The sequence below is a fragment of the Salvelinus namaycush genome, chromosome 8, assembly GCF_016432855.1.
Source record: "Salvelinus namaycush isolate Seneca chromosome 8, SaNama_1.0, whole genome shotgun sequence".
Taxonomy (NCBI): domain Eukaryota; kingdom Metazoa; phylum Chordata; class Actinopteri; order Salmoniformes; family Salmonidae; genus Salvelinus; species Salvelinus namaycush.
In genome coordinates this window covers 13429202-13440903 of record NC_052314.1, presented here as the reverse complement: position 1 = coordinate 13440903, position 11702 = coordinate 13429202, and positions in this window count along the sequence as shown.

Genomic DNA, 11702 nt, shown 5'->3' with positions numbered 1-11702 from the left:
CTACAGGCAGAGGCTCACAGACCTGCCTCCTCCATTAGCTGTCTGTCTACAGGCAGAGGCTCACAGACCTGCCTCCTCCATTAGCTGTCTCTCCACAGGCAGAGGCTCACAGACCTGCCTCCTCCATTAGCTGTCTGTCTACAGGCAGAGGCTCACAGACCTGCCTCCTCCATTAGCTGTCTGTCTACAGGCAGAGGCTCACAGACCTGCCTCCTCCATTAGCTGTCTGTCTACAGGCAGAGGCTCACAGACCTGCCTCCTCCATTAGCTGTCCACCATAATGCTATCAGTACGCCAAGACAAGGTGAATGAGCATTAACGCTACAGTCAATATGAAGTTTATTTCCAAAATGCTAAATCCACAAATTTCTCACATTTGTGTTTTTTCATCAGAAATTATTACTTATGGGTTTCTTCATGTGTGTAAAATATTACTGTTCTCCGATTTTTAATTCCTAGATTTTAGATTTGTATGATTGTTATAACGTATTTTTGCAAAACGCTATATATCCATTGTGCTGGAACAGCTGGAATGGAATGTAGGTATCCTGTATATTTGACTGTGATATGTGGTTGTCTCACCTAGATATCTGTATATCCATTGTGCTGGAACAGCTGGAATGGAATGTAGGTATCCTATATATTTGACTGTGATATGTGGTTGTCTCACCTAGATATCTTTAGATGAATGCACATACTGTTAATTGCTCTGGACTTACATTTGACTAAAATGTGAAATGTAAATGTTTTACATCCAGATCTCATATTACTGTTTTTAATTACTTTTTCATCTGTTACATTTGACTGTCTAAAACCCAGCAGTACTACTTATTTCTCTGAGAGTGAGGCGGATATATAATGTTTTGCAAAAAAATAATATTATTTGTTTCTCTGAAATGAATCCATCAAGTGATAGATTTTAAACAAATACATGTCTGTCATTGAACAACCCTATGCCATGATTAGATAGTGAAAAAAACACAAATCTCTTTCAAAATGTTTTTTAAACAATAAAAGCTAATTTACCAACATTTCTGCAAAAAGAGATATAGCATTTTGGAATGAAAGTCTTCTTCAATATTAGCACAATAAAGCTGAATTTCACTGACCGGTTTAGTGTGGAAACCTGAGCTGGAGGGCATGAAGTGCCTGGACACAGAGTTCAGTGTGTAGGCCAGGTCACCAGTGGGACATTTACATGGTCGGTTAAAGACAGGCAGCGTCTCTACAGTCAAAACGAAAGCCCTTCTCCTCAAACGTACACCCCTGTTTGCACTCCCCTTGCCACAGAGCTTCTGTAGACTAATGTGTGTGTGTGTGTGTGTGTGTGTGTTTGTGTGTGTGTGTGTTTGTGTGCTTGTGTGTGTGTGTGGGTGTGTGTGTGTGTGTGTGTGTAGTCCAGAGAGGTAACCAGGTGCAGACAGGAGGCATCCAGACAGACACGTCAGAGTGTTTAAAAAGGGAAGAATGGCTTCTTGGCCCCCTGGGTTAAGGGAGGGAGCAGGCATGGACATCTATTTATACCAGCCCAGAGAGAGGAGAGCAGAGAACAGGGAGGGGGTTGCCAGGCCAGGTCCAGTTACACATGGCTGGGTGGGGGGTGGGGATTCTGGTCAAAGTCAGACAGGCTGACCTCCCTATAACCTCTGGTGCTGATATGGGCCTTGTGTGGCGTCCTGGTTGTGCTGTAAATGTGTGTCTGTCTGTACATGTTGACGATATGATAGAAAAATCACATAAGTGCGATCCAGCGATCCAGCAAATCCTTAACCCTCACACCCAGAGCCAGAGTTAATATGGCCTGTATGGAAGTAGGATTAACCAAAGTTAGCTGATCTAGCACCAGTTAGCTGATCTAGCCCCAGTTAGCTGATCTAGCCCCAGTTATCTCGCCCCAGTCAGCTGATCTAGCCCCAGTTAGCTGATCTCGCCCAGTTAGCTGATCTCACATCAGTTAGCTGATCTAGCCCCAGTTAGCTGATCTCGCACCAATTAGCTGATCTAGCACCAGGTAGCTGATCTAGCCCCAGTTAGCTGATCTAGCACCAGGTAGCTGATCTAGCCCCAGGTAGCTGATCTAGCCCCAGTTAGCTGATCTAGCCCCAGTTAGCTGATCTCGCACCAATTAGCTGATCTAGCCCCAGGTAGCTGATCTATCCCCAGGTAGCTGATCTAGGCCCAGTTAGCTGATCTCGCACCAGTTAGCTGATCTAGCCCCAGTTAGCTGATCTCGCACCAATTAGCTGATCTAGCCCCAGTTAGCTGATCTCGCACCAGTTAGCTGATCTAGCCCCAGTTAGCTGATCTCGCACCAATTAGCTGATCTAGCCCCAGGTAGCTGATCTATCCCCAGGTACCTGATCTATCCCCAGGTAGCTGATCTCGCACCAATTAGCTGATCTAGCCCCAGGTAGCTGATCTATCCCCAGGTAGCTGATCTAGCCCCAGTTAGCTGATCTCGCACCAATTAGCTGATCTAGCCCCAGGTAGCTGATCTATCCCCAGGTAGCTGATCTAGCCCCAGTTAGCTGATCTCGCACCAGTTAGCTGATCTAGCCCCAGGTAGCTGATCTAGCCCCAGTTAGCTGATCTAGCACTAGCCTCATCTTTGTAGAAGAACAATGGCCTCAGTCATTGCAGCGACAGGGCATGCAGCTGGGATCACCCAGAGGAGGGAGCTTTACCCTCCAGCTGCTTCTCATCACACGCACGCACACAAGCATGCACATAGACATGCACTCAGTAAAGGTCACAGTCCCACTACTACCCATAAGCCACCATGCTAACACCCTAACGCTATTACCCATGCATCTTCCTGGTGACCCAGAGGGCCTCTTGTCCATTAAGACAAGTCAACAGATCTGAAACGTCCACCCCTCTGCCTGCCGGCTGCCTCCTTCAGTTTGACGGTGCCCCAGCCCCTGGCCATCTGACGAGGCTAGCGCCTGCTGCGGAGTGCCCTGCCGACACAAAGCTGCATCTGTCGTAGGTCTATTAATAGAGGGTGGGACACATACCTCTCCTCTGCTCTCTCTCCCTGGCTCTGAACATTACTGGACCACTGGCTGGCAGAGTGGACAAACAGGAGGTTTACTACAGTACATACAGTAACCTTGACAAACAGGCTAGCAGCTAGGACAGTTAGCTACTACTGTACAGTTATCTACTGTACTGTACCGTTAGCTATACAATTAGCTATGGTTAGATATAGCCGACAGTTAGCTACCATATAGTTAGCTACAGTTAGCTACTGTACTGTTATCTATACAATTAGCTATGGTTAGCTATAGCCGACAGTTAGCTACCACAGAGTTAGCTACAGTTAACTATTGTACAGTTCAAGCTTTTGCCAGGATAAGGTCTGCCATGTAAACCATTGCTATCAATGCCAGCTAGCTGTATAATTAGTCATACATGACAACCATAAAATGCATTGATAAAGCAGACTAATGCATATCAGAGATAAAATAAAAACCTCTTGAGTCCAACTTATTTTTCTTCAGGCCTGTGAGTGTATGTGTGTGTGTGTGTGTGTATGTGTGTGTGTGTGTGTGTGTGTGTGTGTGTGTGTGTGTGTGTGTGTGTGTGTGTGTGTGTGTGTGTGTGTGTGTGTGTGTGTGTGTGTGTGTGTGTGTGTGTGCGTGCGTGCATGGCTGTATGTGCGTGTGTGTGTGTGCATGTGGCAGTGCCAGTGAGTGTTAGCGTGAGATATGTGACCATGTTGCGTGGCCATCTGCTCTGTGTAACCATAAAGACACGGGCCCACCAGAGGCAAGGCAGCTTCACAGTATCATTTCCATAAGGTCTGGTCTGGGTATGGATGCATGGGGAAATGGGTGCTTATGTCTCTGGATAGATGATACACAGATAAGGCATGGTTAATGCGATATTTATAATTAATTCCACAAACACAATATGGAGGCCATTCTGTGTCATACTGGAGCCCATGGGCAGATTAGAGGAAGGAGAGTAAAGAGAGCGAGAACAGACTAAAGAATTGAGCTACAGTACGGGGGTGAGACTGTCTGTCCCCAAAGAGAGTGTGTCTGAAGGGTGTTCAACAGCCGAACACAGGCTTCTGTCTAGTCTATGTGGCTCTAGTCTATGTGGCTCTAGTCTATGTGGCTTCAGTCTATGTGGCTCTAGTCTATGTGGCTCTAGTCTATGTGGCTCTAGTCTATGCGGGCAGTAGCCTATAGGCTATAGATTCCCTCATTGCTAAAAAGAGAGCACCATCTGAATTTGCTAACATTGCTAGTGAAGGAACGATGCACAGTTGTCTTAGCATAGATGAATGGGGCCATACTTGCGAACATTAGAGAAATCACGGTGGCCGTGATTATTTCCTGTAACAAACTGCCCACTTTTTCTTGACACACCAATGGCATTTCTTAAAATAGGTCAATATCGCCACCAGAGAGGTACATTTAAACCTCCAAATTCAAGGTTTACTTTTGTTCCTCTTCACTTGGTCTGTCTCAAGTGTAAAGTGCCAATATTGCATGATCGTCGCATCCTTGACTAGGATAATTATGCTTAATTTGTAACTAAGTGGGAGGCAGAAATGCACCAGTTGTGAAGTCGTAAATACCAGTTGGATGCATTCACGTGCTTTGAACTCGTTGAGAAATGCCAATTAGCTAATGACCAACAAGCTGCGTAAACCATAAAAGCTCAGGATGATAAACAAGTTTCCCACAAGGAATCACCAGTTGTAGGGCTGTTCAAGTGGATTTTTTCCATTCGTTTGGGGTAAATTCCCACTTTCCACTTGGTTACGAATGCAGCACTGCTAACGTTACGTTTTTGCAAATATGACATAACTGTGGGTTCGAGACCCCTCGCTTTAAACATTTTTGTTAATATTAAGGAAAACACTGTTCATTGCTTTTAATGCATATACAAGTTTAGTGTAGGGCTACACGTCTATGTATATAGCCTATACTATAGTAGCGTTGATTATTTATGTAGCAGTGTCAGTAGCCTATGTGTCGGTCTGCAAGATGCTCCGACAAGAAGCTCCTCATGAAATGGACAACAACGTCATCAAAACAAAGGAGACGATCGTGGACTTCAGGAAACAGCAGAGTGGAGAAGGTGGAAAGTTTTAAGTTTCTCGGCGTACACATCACAGACAAACTGAAATGGTCCACCCACACAGACAGTGTGGTGAAGAAAGCGCAACAGCGCCTCTTCAACCTCAGGAGGCTGAAGAAATGTGTCTTGTCACCTAAAATCCTGACAAACCTTTACAGATGCACAATTGAGAGCATCCTGTCGGGCTGTATCACCGCCTGGTACGGCAACTGCACTGCCCTCAACCGTAAGGCTCTCCAGAGGGTGGTGCGGTCTGCACAACGCATCACCGGGGGCAAACTACCTGCCGTGCAGGACACCTACAGCACCCAATGTCACAGGAAGGCCAAAAAGATCATCAAGGACAATAACCACCTGAACCACTGCCTGTTCACCCCGCTACCATCCAGAAGGCGAGATCAGTACAGGTGCATCAAAGTTGGGACCGAGAGACTGAAAAACAGCTTCTATCTCAAGCCCATCAGACTGCTAAACAGCAATCACTAACTCAGAGAGGCTGCTGCCTACATAGAGACTCATTAGTCACTTTAAACAATGGCACTTGAATAATATTTACATATCTTACATTACTCATCTCATATGTATATACTGTATCTTATACCATCTATTGCATCTTGCCAATGCCGCTCGGCCATCGCTCATCCATATATTTATATGTACATATTCTTATTCCATCCCTTTAGATTTGTGTGTATTAGGTAGTTGTTGGGGAATTGTTAGATTACTTGTTAGATATTACTACACTGTCGGAACTAGAAGCACAAGCATTTCGCTACACTTGCATTAACATCTGCTAACCATATGTAGGTGACCAATAACATTTGATTTGATGATTTGATTCGATTTAATGCTTGTCTTCGAACCAAATAACACGTGTGTGACAGAGTAGATCATTATACAAATGCATATAAAAGGTTATAGGCCTACATTTAGGTGTGCATGTCCATGTAATATAGCCTATGCAATATGATTATTTGGCCATAGCAGTGTGCTTGTCTGCAAAAGTGAAGAACGAGGTAGCTCCTTATTAAATTCATTCTTAATCTTCATTTTCAAGCTGTTGGCGGTAGGGTGTCCATTTTCAACACACTAACACAATACATGTAATTCTAGATTTCAAAGGGGGAAAAAACTAATGTGAGATTCAAACCCTTGCCACAATCTGGACAATTACGTGGAGCTAGGCACTCTACACAAAGAGCTATTTGACCAGTCAGTCAAATGTGATGGAGTTGCTTTGATTATCAGAAAGTGCTGTTGGACCACGTCCAACTACGTTGACGATTTTAATTGGTTTGATACGGACACTTGCTGAGGTTAGCCTAGGGCTAAATGTGCAAGCTTATGTAACGGGAACAGCTAATGACGTGCAACTACGTTGACGATTTTAATTGGCTGATGCTTAAACTTAACCTTGAACTTAAACTTTTTCTAATGTTCGTAAGTATTGCCCCCATGGGTCTTTGAAGCTGTTTCCCACTTTGCTAGAGAGATCAGATAAGGGGGTGTGTGGTTCCCTATAGCCGTGGTCTTAGGCCTAAGCAACATGGGATCTATACATTCTATGCATGTTTAATCGAATGCCTGGCATGTGCTGACTTCTAGAGCTGTAGGCAGTACATGGGGCTTGTACTGGGGGTGAGGTTGGGGTCAGGTTTGGAGCTGGGATTTGGGGCTTGGCTGAGGATGGGGCATAGGGCTTGTACTGGGGGTGAGGTTGGGGTCAGGTTTGGAGCTGGTATTTGGGGCTTGGCTGAGGATGGGGCATGGGGCATAGGGCTGGAACTGGGGCTGGGGTTGAGGTTGGAGCTAGGGCTGGGGCCTGCAACTACAACTAGGGCATAGGCATGGGCTGGGGCTGTAGCCTGGAGTAGGGGAAACATTTAGGGATGTTGGAGAGAGCTAGAGCGGCCCCTGCTCCTACTCTTCTGCACTGAAAGCATGACAGGAAGGTTGTGTTTCCGGGCCAGGCACAGGCTTGCTGGGGTAGTCGGGGCGGGGTACAGAGCGGGCTGGGGCAACTGCAGGCTGTAGCACATTTTGGGCCACTAGAAAATAACAATTTATGGCGTCTGCCCAAGGTCAGCTCTTCGAGAAGAGGAGCTGGGAAGGCTCCATAGGCGCTGCTTGTTTGTATGCAGTTAGTCAGTCAGTCAGCAATTAAACCTCCAATAAGAAATACCCCCCCCCCCCCCCCAAAAAAAGAAACTCTGGACTAGTGCCCTCCTCTTTTCTACGTCCTTTCTAGGCTAGCCTCACCTATCCCTTCACTTGAACTCTCCCTCTCTCTCCCTCTCCTCTCATCTTGCTATCTGACAACTTTGACAGTAGCACACAAAATGGATGGGAGAGCTACAAGGAGCTGGAGGCAGAGAGCGGAGGCCATTTTGTAATGGCTCCAGGCACAGCAGAGAGATAGTGGTGGTCGACTATGAGGCCGAACTTCGTTTGCCCCAATGGATTCTAAAGATTAGGTACGGTGTGTTTGTGTGTGTGTTTTAATCACCTGCACTTGCTAATTGCTGTTTCAAATTAAGATGGGGGCAGTCATAAATACTAAACAAATCCAAATCTATTCAATATGATATAATATAAAATAGCTTACAATATGTTACTTACTGCTAGGGCCATCTGTCTGACCATGGGGTTCTCTGCTTGGCTAAAAGTCCTGTGCCATCGGCCGAGGCCTAAGTCATGCAGCCTAGAGACAGAGAGAGAGAGAGAGAGAGAGAGAGAGAGAGAGAGAGAGAGAGAGAGAGAGAGAGAGAGAGAGAGAGAGAGAGAGAGAGAGAGAGAGAGAGAGAGAGAGAGAGAGAGAGAGAGAGAGAGAGAGAGAGAGAGAGAGAGAGAGAGAGAGAGAGAGAGAGATCAGTCTGGTTCCAGGGCCTCCAGTCTCTGTAGTATGTTGACTAATAAGCTCGCCCCACAGTCTCCCCATGGTCTCGCCTGGCTAAGGAAATTCATTAGTGAAGCAAGTACCACACCACACCCTCTCTGCTCCCTCTGCTGAACACTGAACACACAGCAACTTTCTGTGCCGCATGACCAGTCAACACCAACACAATAACCTGCATCCGCACGAACACCAACACAAACACAAATCCCAGGAACACCACTAATACCAATACTAATGCTGACAACAACCCCAAGACTAACACCAACCCCCACACCCCCACACCGGCCTCAATGGATCCATACTAACAAAGTCTGAGTTAACCCTGTGCTTAAACATTTCAGACCAACTATAGTAGCTGTTACCATTCCCCATAGATAAACATGCCACAATTAGCCAGCCTTACTCCCACAAGACCTTGTGGAACAGCTAAACTTTGAATATGAATGATTTTCTATCTCTCGCTATAGCGCATATTGACCTATATTAAGATATTTGATTGGCTGGTGCGCTGCTACCGTCTACTTCAGTCATTGGTTGACGCGCTATTATAAGTGCGCACGCGTGACTCGGGGTGGCAAGGCGGCTAATTGTGACATGTTTTCCTATGGGAAAAGCTAACAGCTAATATAGTTGTTCTAAAAGGCATAGTATGGACCCAGCATGTCCACAGCCTGGTACTGTGTTATGTCACCGACTCGCTGCATATGAGTGTAAGTGTGTGTGTGTGTGTGTGTGTGTGTGTGTGTGTGTGTGTGTGTGTGTGTGTGTTTGTGTGTGTGTGTGTGTGTGTGTGTGTGTGTGTGTGTGTGTGTGTGTGTGTGTGTGTGTGTGTGTGTGTGTGTGTGTGTGTGTGTGTGTGTGTGTGTGTGTGTGCCTATGGATCTCCCATGTGAGAGCGAGTGTATGGCAGTGAAAAGGGGAAAGGATGGAGGATGGGGCTGGTTACTTCAACTTCATAGTCTACTCTCCACAAAGCTAGGAGGAGAAGAGGAACCCTGTGGTAGCATCAGCTGTCCCTACTGGAACGGAGGAGAGGAGCACCAATTGCCAGCCTCCACTCAGCCGTGCTGCTGAAGGGTGATCATTCTATACAAGGGCACTACTTGCAGTTGGAGTACGTAGCCTTGTCGAGGCAGCCAGGGGTCTTTTATATATTGTTTTTAACGTTTGTAATTACAGTAGAGTGAACTGGTTCTACGCCAGTGCATGTTTATGGCCCTGATGTGAGTAACCCAACTCCTGTGACCACGGAGAAACATGGGTGGAGCAGAGGCAGTGGAACTTAATGTTCGACAGTTTACTAAAGTTGACTAATTTGAAACAGTTTACTAATTTGGAACAGTTTACTAATTTGGAACAGTTTACTAATTTGGAACCATGGAGTTACCACAAGTCAGCACAAAGACAATAGCAGCACCGCCTCCATTATTCCAGCACCATTTACACTTAAACATTTAAACATCATCAAATCAACAAGGCTATACTGTATATGCTTAGTGTAGTAGATTGAAAACAAAACAAAGATACCAAAAACAACTTAGTACAATCAATGTTGCTAAATATCATGTGGCTGTCGAAGGGCTTGAAGAAGTAGGTGCCGACTGCAGAGGACAGGGGAGGACAGGGGACACTGAATGGCCCACATTCACCCTCTGAATGGCCCACACACAATCCATGTCTCAATTGTCTCAAGGCTTAAAAATCCTCCTTTAACCTGTCTCCTCCCCTTCATCTACACTGATTGAAGTGGATTTAACAAGTGACATAAATAAGAGATCATAGCGTTCACCTGGACTCACCTGGTCAGTCTAATGTTTTGTGTACTCAGTGTATGTGTGCTGTGTGGGTGAACCAAGACACACTGTAGGATGGCACAGTAATACACAACCATTTGAGCTATAAAGGCTTCACAAATAATGCCAAACTACTTTAATTGTATTCTTCAAACTGCAAGGAAGAACATTAGTCCATATTGGTTTTCTTTGCCTAGACAGTGTGAGAGGCTATTCACTTGTTCTATGACTACATGCATTTTCACAATAACTTTTACTATACAAATATGAACTATTTTTGCAATAAATTACATAAATGTCAATATCACCATCCAATAATTTACAAGGATGTACTAGAAATGTAATCAAGACATTACATTTACAGATATTTTGATCTTAGTAAATACACTCACTCAATCCACTATTCTACTAGCGCTGCTTCATTTGAGAAAATGGTGGTGAGAAGAGGAGGGACTGGAGTAGATGAAATACACTCTGCTCCAGTAGCCTACTTCTAACTTTACACTTCTGCATAGTCTGCAATTTTTCTGTGACAAAATTGCCATGGCGATGACTGAGGCCAAAAAAGGGAGGGAATATATGAGTGCTGGAAGAAAAGCTAGGAGAGACTCTCAGCCCGAATGCTATCTGGAATATCGCTCAGCCTGGCAGGTACATAAAACAAGTATCCATCCAAACGATGCATACGATAGGGGCCTTTGGACGTGGTATACTACCGATTACAAACTCTCTAAAACATGACTATCTACTATCTGAACCTAGCCCAACTGCAAGAAACTAAGTACACACAAGTTTATTTTGCTGGTGATTTGATTCGCTCATTTGACCTTGCTCATTAGGTCTGCTGAGGTAAACTGATCGCGTGCAGGTCAAAGTTAAGACAAAAAGGCCTACACGGGGGACTTATAGTGTTGGGGAGGAATATCTACATCATCCCCAAACTCTCCCCCAGTCCAACATTATGTCATTATTACTGTGTTCAGCGTCTCTGCGGAGCTCGTGTGGTTTCATGGATAAATTGCATGTGACGTCCCAGCTGACATCCCGATAAACGCAGAGAGAATGAAATGGCCCCCAATCCTCAGTGTTGAGCGACGTAATGGGCTAATGGCTTCCATGTGTGAGGAGAAAGGAGGGGAGAGGTAGGGGGTCTGAGGGGAAACCGTCACAGTCTCTGCTCTGCTCCGGCCTTCTCTGGCCCCAGTGTATTGTATAGAATCCTGCTTAATACTGAGACTAGAGGACCGGTGGTGGTCACTGTTACCCACTCTTTAGTCTATAGTCTCCTTCACCCTCAGTGCTGTAAGCCTGGTAAGCTAGTCTACACAATATATAACTGAGCCGGCAGCCCAGCCAATTCATTCACATGGCAGGATATAATTGAACTCTAGAATTGCCAGATTAATAAAACATAAATGGTACTGAAAACAAACAAACAAAGAACATACATTTAGGAACATTGTTGACCGCTGGATTCTGTGTATTTAATAGCTAAATACTGGTCGTCCCTGGTGACTCACTGGTCAGTACGATACTGGTCTAAGAACCATGGTTGTTCCTCCTATCAACTAAATGTCATAACAGTAAGAGTTGAAAATCTGAGTCCATTTAGATTCTTCTAACTAGTAGTGACTTGTTTCAGCTGATGATCAACGAACCACAGTGTTAACTTATGCAATCTGTCAGTTACATAGAATCTGGCTAGGTGGAACTGCAAGCTCATCATATTCCTATGTGTATGGGGATATAGGCCTACATACAGCACAGGGTTAACACTTCAAAAATATAGTCTACTTATCTAGGCCTAAGTATCGTCACAAAACCTGCAAAGTAAGATATTGTACATCATACTGTACTCATATCTATACTCATAGGCAGGGGCGGCAGGTAGCCTAGCGGTTAGAGCATTGGGCCAG